The following is a 12298-nucleotide window of genomic DNA, read 5'->3' as shown; positions in this document are numbered from 1 at the left end:
TTACATTAAGCTCTCCCTGTTTAAATTACAGTTTTCTCTTTTCCTATTGTAAACAAACTTATATAAAACTAAAGTTTTATATAAATGAAAATATAACTTCTAAATAATAAAAGTGAAAATGGGAATGCAGAAATATCTTTAGCACGTTAAACAAAGGCAGCAGAACACAAGAAAGGAAACAAATACACAGTTTTATATACTGAGGTGTTTAAGATGGCAGAAATAAAATCAAGAAAGTCAGTAATGGCAATAGATGTAAATATTAAAATCACCTAAAAAAAGACAAAAATTATATTAGAATAAAAAATAGAATAATCAAACCAACACAAACCAGGTATTTACTTTCTATAGGATACATCTCAATTAAAAATAATTTCAAAATATAGGATAAGAAAATATAACTCAGGAAAAAGTATCTAAACAAAAGATAGTGTAGTAAATTTAATCATTTTATTACCAAGATAAAATAATAATTACATTATATGTATGAAACAATATAACATCAAGCATATACATTCCAATCCTGTAATGAAAAGAAGAAATTGACAAGTCCATAGATACAGTAGCACTCCTGTCCTCTCACCAACTGACACATCAAGTAAGACAGAAGTTGTTAAACATGTATTTTATTAAAATATAATATATACCTGAAAGCTTTAATTTTCATAAGTGAGCATCTCAATAAATTCTTACAAATTGAACACATTTTTATAAGCACTATCTGAACCAAGTTGTTGAATACTATGAACACACCTGAAGGGGATTTCTTGTATGACTAACTGCCCCACGAAGATGACCACTACCCTGATCTTTTTGAGCATAGATAATTTTATATAAGAGTATATGCAAGTGAAGGGATTAAGCCAGAAGAACAAACAAAACAACAACAAAAAATAACTCATAGACAGCAGTATGTGATTACCAGAAGGGTTAAGAGTTGTGGGGAGGTAGAAGACGCTCTAGGGTGAATAAATTGTGATGGAAGGACACTTGACTTTGCGTGGAAAACATACAATACAATATACAGGTAGTATCTATAATAATAAAAGCATAATATGCTAATTATATCAGACATCCTTCTGGGTGTCCTTCCTTCCAGACAAAGCCATGGCAGACAGGGGCCAAGGCCCTTGCATGAATTTCGTGCATCAGGCCGCTAGTATTATAGAATTGTACACCTGAAACCTATACGATTTTATTAATCAATGTCTCCCTAATAAATTCAATAAAAAACAGACTATATGTAGGCTTACTTCCTCACTATCCTGTCTGGCTGCCCACTGCCCATTACTCCTTGACTATGACCTCAACCTCAGGCAGTTGCCTTCCCAGGTGTTCACTGTGGTGTAAAGGCAGAAGCTCTCCAGATGTCTTCTAGCAATGACTATATTTTTATCCCAGTGTCACAAAAAAATACCAATGGCATCCCTGAGGGACCACCAACAACCTGAAGATGTTTACTAAAGCAGCTGTTAAGTTTTCATAACATCTGCTATGGAGTGAAAGTGAAAAGTGACTTTCTAGTTGTTCAAAAAATAACTGATAAAGAAATACTAATGAATATCAGTGGGATTATGAGACCTGACTTCAATGCCACTCTGGGACCCACAGGTGAAGGCAAATCTTTGTTGTTGGATGTCTTAGCTGTAAGAAAAGATCCACAGGGATTATCTGGAGATGTTGAGATAAATGAAGCACCATACCTTGACTTGCCATTTTCAAATGTAATTCAGGTTATGTGGTACAAGATGATGTTGTGATAGGAACTCTAAGAGTGAGAGAAAATTTATAGTTCTCAGCAGTTCTTCAGCTTCTAACAACAATGATGAATCATGATGAAAATGAATGGATAAACATGGTCATTCCACACTTCGGTCTGGCCAAAGTGTCAGATCCCATGGTTGGAACTCAGGTTATCCATGGTGTGTTTGGAGGAGAAAGAGAAAGGGCTAGTATTTGAATGGACCTTATTACCAGTCCATCCATCTTGATCCTGAAGGAACCCCCAACTGTCTTAGACTCAAGCTCATGAAATGCTATCCTTTTGCCAGTGGAGAGGGTACCTAGACAAGTACAAACCATCATCTTTTCCACTTATCCACCTTGCTTTTCTCTCTTCAAGTTGTTTGACAGACTCACTTCATTGGCCTCAGGAAAACTAATGTTTCATTGGCCTGCTCAGGAGGCATTGGGGTACTTTGCATCAGCTGGTTGTCATTGTAAGCCCTATAATAACCCTTCTTCCTGGATATCATTAATGGAGACTCTTCTGCTGTGGTATTAAGCAGAGAGGACGAAGATGGTAAAACCAAGAAGAGCCTTCCAAGAAAGGTACACCACTCATAGAAAAATTAGCTGAGTTTTATTTCAACTCTTCCTTCTTCAGAGAAAGAGATTGAGTTAGATTAATTCTCAAGGGTTCAAAAAAGAAGATGAGTGTAGTCGTCAAGGAGATCACCTATGCCACTTTCTTCTGTCATCAACTCATGGATTTTCAAGAGTTTGTTAAAAAACATACTGTGTAAGCCCCAGCCCTCTGTAGCTTAGATAATTGTAATAATATTCCTAAGACTGATTATAAGTACTGTTTTCTGTCATATAAAAGTGAACTTATGGAATCCAGAATAGAGCTAGGGTACTCTTCTTCCTGACTTGCCAGTGTTTCAGCAATATATCATCCGTGGAGATCCTCATGGTTGAGAAGAAGCTCTTTATACAAGAATATATCAGTAGATACTACAGAGTTTCATCTTATTTCTTTGGAAACTGTTATCTGATTTACTACCCATGAGTATTATATTTACTTGTATAACATATTTCTTGTTAGGATTGAAACCAATGAAGGCCTTCTTTATCATACATATACTAGAGGCCCGGTGTAAAAAAATATGTGCACTGTCGGCGGGGGGGGGGGGGGGGGGTGTCCCTCAGCCTGACTTGTGCCCTATCAGTCTGGGACCCCTCGGGAGATAACGACCTGCTGGCTTAGGCCTGCTGTAGGGTGGCAGAGGGCAGGCCAATCCCTAGGTGCAGCCCCTGTTCGAGCTCAGAGCAGGGCTGATTGGGGAGTTGGGGCGCCGCCCGCTGTCATGCACAGAGCAGGGCAGATCGGGAGGTTGCGATGCCACCCTCAGTCATACTCAGGGTAGGGTCGATTGGGGGTTGGGGCACTGCCCCCTGTCACACTCAAGGCAGGGTTGATGGGGAGGTTGCAGCGCCACCCCCTGTCACGCACAGAGCAGGGCTCATTAGGGGGGTTGGGGCTCCATACCCTGTCATGCACAGAGCAGGGCCGATTAGGGGGTTGGGGAACTCCCCCCTATCACGCACAGAGCAGGGCCAATCAGGGGTTTGGGGAGCTCCCCCCTGTCACTCACAGAGCAGGGCTGATCAGGGGGTTGGGGCGCCGCTGCTTTCACAGTCAGGGCAGGGCCGATGGGGAGGTTGCGGCTCTACCAGGTCACACACAGAGCAGGGCCCATGGGGGGATTGGGGGGCCGCACCCTGTCACACACAGAGCAGGGCCAATCAGGGGGTTGGAGCACCTTCCCCTGTCAGGAACAGAGTAGGGCGGATAGGGAGGTTGTGGCCCCACCCGCTGTCAGACACAGAGCAGCAGGGTGATCAGAGGATTTGGGCACTGCCCCCTGTCATGCTGCTCCAGGGGCCAGGAGGCCTCGCAGTTCCGCTGATCCCGGTGCCAGGAGGCCTCGTGGCTCTGCTGATCCCAGTGCTGGGAGGCATATTACCCTTTTACTATATAGGATACAGGCCTGGTGCACCGGTGGGGCCGGCTGGTTTGCCCTGAAGGGTGTCCTGGATCAGGGTGGGGGTCCCGCTTGGGTGCCTGGACAGCCTGGATGAGGGGATGATGGCTGTTTGCCGCTGGTCACACCCTCTTCAGGGTGAGGGTCCCCACTGGGGTGCCTGGTTAGTCTGGGTGAGGGGCTGAGGGCCGTTTTCAGGCTGGAGGGCGACTGAAGTTCCCAGACTCTCCTTTTTTCTTTTTTTTTTTCATTCTGGGATTTATTTACCTTCTATAGCTGTCACTGGAGCTGAGAGCCAGCTTTAGCTCTGAGGCCAGCTACAGCTTGAGGCCTCGGCTGCTGAAAGCAAAAATCTGGGTTTGTTTGGGTTCTATAATGGCAACCTTGTTTCGGTCCTGCTTACTGCAGTTATGACGGCTGAAAGCAGGTTTCTGGAGTTTTGTTTAGCTTCTATATTTGCAACAATGTTTCTTAGAGAGCAAGCTCAGAAGCCAGAAAGGCAGGCAGGGAACCTTGGCTTCCCCGTCACTGGAGTAAGCAATCCTCCCTGTGCACTTCAGCTGCCTGGCTGATGGCCGCCATCTTGGTTGGCAGTTAATTTGCATATCCTGCGGATTAGCCAATGGGAAGGGTAGCGAAGTTATGGTTAATTACCATGTTTCTCTTTTATTAGATAGGACCTCAGGCCCGGTGCACAAAAATTTGTGCACTCAGTGGGGTGGAGGTTCCCTAGCCCCGCATGTGCCCTCTTGCAGTCTGGGACCTCTCGTGAGATAACGACCTGCTGGCTTAGGCCTGCTCCCGGGTGGCAGAGGGCAGGCCCAATCTCTAGGTGCAGCTCCTGGTCAGGCTCAGAGCAGGGCCGATTGGGGAGTTGGGGCGCTGCCCCGTCATGCACAGAGCAGGGCGGATCGGGAGGTTGTGATGCCACCCTCAGTCACGCTAGGGTAGGGCCGATTAGGGGGTTGGGGCACCGACCCCTGTTACACTCAAGGCAGGGTTGATGGGGAGGTTGGGGTGTCACCCCCTGTCACACACAGAGCAGGGCCAATCAGGGGGTTGGGGCGCTGCCCCCCTGTCACTCACAGAGCAGGGCCAATCAGGGGGTTGGGGTGCTGCCCCCTGTCATGCACAGAGCAGGGCCGATCAGGGGGTTGAGGAGCTCCCCCTTGTCACACACAGAGCAGGTCCGATAGGGGAGTTAGGGTACCGCCCCCTGTCACACACAGAGAAGGGCGGATCAGGGGGTTGGGGCGCTGCCACTGTCACACTCAGGGCAGGGCCGATGGAGAGGTTATGGCTCTACCCTGTCACACACAGAGCAGGGCCTGTGGGGGGTGGGGGGTGGGGGTGCCCCACCCTGTCACACACAGAGCAGGGCCGATCAGGGGTTTGGGGCGCCGCCACTGTCACACACAGAGCAGGACTGATCAGGGAGTTGGTGCGCCTCACCCTGTCAAACAGAGAGCCGCAGGGTGATCAGGGGATTGGGGAGCTTCCCCCTATCAGGCACAGAGCAGGGCTGATCAGGGGGTTGGGGCGCCTTCCCCTGTCAAGAACAGAGCAGGGCAGATAGGGAGGTTGTGGTCCTGCCCCCTGTCACACACAGAGCCCCAGGGTGATCAGGGGGTTTGGGCGCTGCCCCCTGTCACGCTGATCCCGGTGCCGGGAGCCTCGCTGCTCTGCTGATCCCAGTGCCGGGAGGCATATTACCCTTTTACTATATAGAATAGAGGTCTGGTGCATGGGTAGGGGCCAGCTGGTTTGCCCTGAAGGGTGTCCTGGATTAGGGTGGGGCTCCCCACTGGGTTGCCTGGCCAGTCTTGGTGAGGGGCTGATGGCCGTTTTTAGGCTGGCGGGCGACTGAAGCTCCCAACTGCTCCTTTTTTTCTTTTTTTTTCTATTCTGGGCCAGCTTTAGCTCTGAGGCCTTTGTTTACGTTCTGTATTTGATACAATGTTGAGGTCAGGCTGGCTGAAGCTGGGCTGACTGAAAGCTGGTTTCTGGGGTTTTGTTTAGCTTCTACATTTGCAACATAGTTGCTTAGAGTTGCAGCTAAGAGGCCGGCAAGTCAGGCGGGGGAACGTTAGAGTTCGCCATCACTGGAGCAAGCAAGCCTCCCTGTTCGCTTCAGTGCATGGCTGCCGGCCGCCATCTTGGCTGACAGTTAATTTGCATAAGGATATGCTGACTAGCCAATGGGAAGGGTAGCGGTCGTACGCTAATTACCATGTTTCTCTTCTATTAGTGTAGATATCCTATCTAATAGAAGAGAAACATGGTAATTAGCCATACCCCCGCTACCCTTCCCATTGGCTAATCAGGGAGATATGCAAATTTACTGCCAACAAAGATGGCGGCCGGCAGCCAGGCAGCTGAAGTGCACAGGGAGGATTGCTTGCTCCAGTGATGGAGGAAGCCAAGCTTCCCCTCCTGCCTTGCCGTCCTCTGAGCTGCAACTCTAAGAAACATTGTAACAAATATAGAAGCTAAACCAAACCCCAGAAACCTGCTTTAGTCAGCCAGGCTTCAGCCAGCAGGACCGCAACATTGTTTCAAATACAGAAGGTAAACAAAGGCCAGAAACGTGCTTTCAGCACGGAGGCCTCAGAGCTGGAGACAAGCCTCAGAGAGAAAGCTGGCCCAGAATAAAAAAAAAGAAAGAAAAAAGGAGAGTTTGGGAGCTTCAGTAGCCCGCCAGCTTGAAAACAGCCCACAGCCCCTCACCCAGACTGGCCAGGCACCCCATTGGGGACCCCCACCCTGATCCAGGACACCCTTCAGGGCAAACCAGCTGGCCCCTACCCATGCTCCAGACCTATAGACGTTGAGTGATATGCATATCTGTATTTAAGTATAAATCATTGATATATAAGCATTAAGTAATAGTGAAGAACATTCTCTCTCTCTCTCTCTCTCTCTCATCACACACACACACACACACACACACACACACATGCACATCGTGTACAGACACACACACATACAACATGTTTCTTTGGAAATCTAAGTATTGCAAAGAACTTAATCTAATCAGTCACATAAATTCTACATCTATTTTCCCAAATGGAATGGACAGTTTTGTTCATTCAGCTTATAAGAATCTATCCTTAATGTAAATGAAGAAAACAGTTACATTAGAAGACAATTCTGAACTATTTGTTCAGAATATGACATATAGAAATTCATAGTATTTAGATAGTTTCAATAAATAAAATTAGAATTAATGTTAAAGAGAATGACTTTCAGCATCAAAATTCTTAAAGAGATTCTCCTCATTATATCTATTTTTATTTTAACTCACACTTTCTCTTCTATAGGCCATTGGTGTATATTTGTTAGAGATTTGCTTAAATATTTTCTTTAAAATATTATGATGGGGAATTCAAAATAAAAATATAAAATTTAATACAAATGTACCTTAGGTTATGACATAGCAAAAGATCATTAAAAATTCTAGTCACTAAGAAAGCTATAAAAATAGAACTATCCACAGTCCTTGTCTTATGTAAAGTTGCAAATTTATTTTATTGTGTGAAAAAACACATTAAATTCCTCTTCATTACTTGAAACCATTTGAGTATACGCTTTTTTATAATTATACAGATGACTGAATTTGTGATGCTAATTCAAGCATACAATAATAGCAACAGTAAATAAATTCAGTAGGCAAAAGAATAAAATTATCAAGGGCAAATGTTAGAATTCAGTCAATCAACTTTATAATATTGATTATGAGAAAACAATAATAGTGGGGTAAAGAAATACTTCATAAGGTTATATTCAGAAGGCTATATATCAAAAATGATTACCTTTTAGGTACACACCACCATAAATCAACTAGAATACACATTATAGTATACTTCAGAAAAGGTTAAAATGTGTTAAGACAAAAATATTTTTGTGTGTGTGCTAAAAAGAAAGAAGAGAAAGAAACGGGCCAGATAAAGATGGAGCCATACAGAAGAAAATGTTTTCTCTCTCCTGTCATAATTTTCTGAAACTTTTCCTATGAGTGCCATAGAACATATCCTTAAAAACACTACACATTATTATTATCCTTACGTTTCACTTTTTAAAATGTGATTTCTTCTCATAAAATTCATTTTTTATTAAGTAGGGCTTGAAAGTCATGACATATGTGCTTTTCTCCTCTACCCTAGGAATGTGCACATTTCTAATTGGATTGATCATAACATTGTTTAATAATGTGCATGATAATGATAATCCCAAAACACTCAATACAGAAATTTAGCCAATCAGTCCGTATGAGTTGATTGACAAGGTCACATAAGCACTTAACCTAAACTGCTTGATGTTACTATTAAATCAGTCTGTCTCTCCAAGTACTGCATATTCTAAGCTCTAGTGCTAAGCTCATATCCCATCTTTGTAGCTCAATACTTTCTTTTAATAGGTGTACAATACAAATTTATTTATAATAAAGGTATAGAAGGAATGGGCTAGGGTTCAACAACAGCTATGTTGTTTTGTGTTATATATGTATATATATATTAACTCAAATATTCATTATTGCTGGCCACCAAAAGTTTCTCTTCAGAGAACTGGTAGAATTGTACATTCCCATGCTTTTGAAATAAAACTTAGACAAGATTTGTCTGGTGCAGTGGTTTTCAAACTTTATTATGCATCTGAATCTACTGAAGGGCTTGCTAAAACATAGATTGCTAGGCCTCAATTCGGTATATAGATAACCAAATAAATCCATGATCCTCATTACTTAGGAACTTGTTAGAAATGTTTAGAGCATTTCTAACTGGGAGTTTAACTGCTCAGAGTATTTAAACCCAGAACTTAATTCTGAAGATCGGTCCAGAAATTTTGCATTTCCAAATTTCTAGGTGATAGTGATATTTCTGGTCTAGGGAACACACATTTAAAATCACAGTTCAGCCCTGGCTGGTGTTGCAAAGTGGATAGAGCATTTCCTGTGGACTGAAGGGTTCCGGGTTCAATTCCATTCAAGGACACATGCCAGGGTTGCAGGCTCGATCCCCAGTAGGGTGTGTGCAGGAGACAGCTGATCAATGATTCTCTCTCATCATTGATGTTTCTAACTCTCTCTCCCTCTCCTTTCCTCTCTGAAATCAATAAAAATATATTTAAATAATAATAATAAAGTCAAATAAAATAAAATCACAGTTCAATGAAATGTGAGTGCAAAAGACTGAAATTTTAAGAACTAGTGAATGATTTTCAAATCTCTCTCTCTCTCTCTCTCCCTCTCTCTCTCTCTCTCTCTCTCTTTTCCCATCCACCATGGAAACCTGCAACATCCACATACTTCTCTGGTAGCCTGGATTCGAGATTTAGGAGACATGAAGGCAAACACAGGCCATGGAATACATATAGTACACATGTAACATGAGGGAAAAAGAAACCTTATTGCTTCAAGTAACAAAGATTTTTCAGGTGGTTGGTTTCCATAGCATGCATAACCTACCCAATTTCACAGAAAAATGTGCTGTACAATTTTTCAACATCAACATGTTTCTTTAATAAATATCTGATTATAAAGTGAAGAAAATAATTTTTATATCTTTCCTTGATTGTCTCAGAATTAAATTTGCACTCATTTCTTTATATTAGCTAGATTAAACCACTTTCCATCCTGGTTTTCAAGTATATAAGAAATAGTTGAGTAAGTAATTATGCAAATTAAAATAAAGTATATGCCCTAGCTAGTTTGGCTCAGTGGATAGAGCATTGGCCTGTGGACTGAAGGGTCCCGGGTTCGATTCCATTCAAGGGCACAAGCTCTGGTTGCAGGCTCCATCCCCAGTAGGGGGCATGCAGAAAGCAGCTGATCAATGATTCTCTCTCATCATTGATGTTCCTATCTTCTCTCCCTCTCAATAAAAATATATTTAAAATAAAGTATACATTTTTATAGATCAAGTTTTATAAAATCAGACTTTGGTAAAAGTCTGATTTTGGATAACAAACGAAGTTTGTTGACTAGCCATTTGCACTGGTTAAGATAATTGATTAAGAGAAAAAAATAATGCAAAGCACAACTATAATAAATCAAATACAAGATTTGTAGAATCTAGGACGTAAGTAAATAACATAATTAGATTACAAATAAGTAAATTTCAATTGATGAAATTTAACGTTAAATTAGAGAACGTTATTCAATATTTTCTCAAAGTCATCAAATATAAGGAAGGATTTGTCATAAATAAAATATAGACTCTGGAAAATGATTATTTATTTTTTAAGCTACATATTTTTTTACTTTAGAAATACAAATTGAAGAATCTATCATATCTCATATCCTGTGTATTGGCATTCAGATAATAGTATTGGAAACATTTTTACTTCTATATAGAAACAACCTTTAAACCAACTTCATTTGACATACATTGAAAAATCAAATTACACATATGAATCAGATTAGTGTGTCTTAAATATCCTCCAATTTCTTAGAAGTTTATATCAGCACTGTAAGATCATTCAATTCTAAAAGGTTAAAGTACAAAGACCTACAAATTTGGAAGATAAGACAATTTTTCATTGTTAGATCAATCTGAATAAAGTACAAAATTCAAGAATACTTTTTTCCTGTCAGCAATGTATTCAATTGCTTTATGTTTATTAAATCACTCTGTATATAAAATTTTCTTTAGCAATTAAAACTTAAAAAATTTATGTTAAAGTATTTGCATACCTTAAGTGGTATACTTTGGCCTACTAGATAATAATGTGCTCTATGTGGTAGAACACTCACCACTTATCTAATAATTTTATTAGATTAAAAACTCTTCTAGCATGAAATATATTCCTTGAAATAAGGTAGGATCTTTAAATAACTAAGAAGGATTCAAGTAACCTTGAAAATCTTTATGTCTCAGAGGGATTCTTGTTCACACTATTTCATTTTGGAAAAAGGGGAAGTATCCAACCTGACCAGTCTTTAAACACTTGGGAGTTTTTCTTTACATTTTGGTGGTTGACAAAACACTCTTGAGATTTCATATCTCATTTTCTATTGTGGACTTTCTGTAAATCAATTATTTGGTATAAAGTACTATTCTAAAATAAAAAATTACCTTTAAAATGGTAAGTGTGGTTCATGTTCCATTCATAGTTTTCATGCAGGCCTGAGTAAGTGTAATTCATGTGTGTGTACATATATGTTTATGCATACATTATACATATGAATATACATATATGACACATATATGTATAAACACACATGTATGATTTTATGGAACCTTTATTTGGCCTTTAAAATACATAAATCCTAATGATTATATATTTTTGAATATATACTGTATGAGTTTTTGTTTTTCTTTTTTTTTTTTTTAGCACAGCTTATGTGCATTCGTCCATTAGTTATTTTCCCAGTTTCCTTGTACTCATTATAAATATTCTGCATGGCAATTGGTATAAGACATCTTGTCTAACAATTATAAGTGTGTGCTATGGATGTGGCTGTGTTTTGCATGTCATCTATTTAATATTCTTTTTCAGTTTGTATCCATTTCAATAAGTTCATAATTTTAGCTGATGTTCCACCTAGTTATGTGCTTAACAATTTCACTTAATGGTTGGACCACAAATTTTAATAAATTTGTGGTTCAACCCTTATTTAGTAAAATATAATAAAGAGCATTCCTATCTTCATTTGTAGCCTGAGCATCCAGTAGGTAAAATGAAGAAAATGGAAACTCAGCCCAGTTGTGTCCAAAGTAATACTTTCAGGATCTCATTAGTGCTTAGAATATGAAAAAAGCAAAAAAAAAAAATTCTCCTTCTTTTGACAGTATTCATGTTTCAACTACAGTAATAATGATTGTTCCAAAATTGAGATGAAAGACTTAATATAGATTTATATTGAATTTATAAACATAAATGAACTTTCCAGTTATTTTTAATGTTTGTGTGGTTTTAACATAAGGCATAGGTAGGTTTTTAAGGTGATATTTATTTTTCTTTCTTACTTTCTGAAACTATTATTAAAGTCATATACTTATGTTATGTATAATATGTCAAAAATATATATATACATATATATATACATATATATATATAAATTGAGATAAGGTGAATTTGGAAAACTGTTTCAATGATGTTTCATACCATATCATATTTTATAAAGTGCTATAAAGATGGTCTGAATAACAAGAGTTTATTTTGTATCATGTTGAATTATTCCAGATATTTTACATTCTATGTTGCTATATTGTATTGGAAGAAACATTATGATATTCTTTTTTTAAAAAAAAATATTGATTTCAGATAAGAAGGGAGAGGGTGAGAGAGAAACATCAATGATGAAAGAGAATCATTGATTGGCTGCCTCCTGCATGCCCACTACTGGGGATTGAGCCTTCAACCCAGGTATGTGCCCTTGACTAGAATCGAACCCGGGACCCTTCAGTTCACAGGCTGATGCTCTATCCACTGAGCAAAACTGGCTAGGGCTGATATTCTTTTAATCCTAGGTTTGATGAGTTAATAAACCACATATTTGAAAGGAAATAGAAGAAAAATGAAAGAGAAAT

At 40.0% G+C, this 12298-nt stretch overlaps 1 pseudogene; it reads left to right on the top strand.

Moving 5' to 3' along the window:
* Positions 1 to 12298, top strand: part of LOC139002580 (broad substrate specificity ATP-binding cassette transporter ABCG2-like) — an 85826-nt pseudogene that overhangs the window by 57804 nt on the left and 15724 nt on the right.

This window comes from Myotis yumanensis, unplaced genomic scaffold, assembly GCF_028538775.1.
Source record: "Myotis yumanensis isolate MYYU_CA2020_CCGP unplaced genomic scaffold, mMyoYum1.0.hap1 SCAF_2, whole genome shotgun sequence".
NCBI lineage: Eukaryota > Metazoa > Chordata > Mammalia > Chiroptera > Vespertilionidae > Myotis > Myotis yumanensis.
The sequence above is the reverse complement of the archived record's forward strand: the minus strand, read 5'-3'. Positions and strand labels throughout refer to the sequence as shown.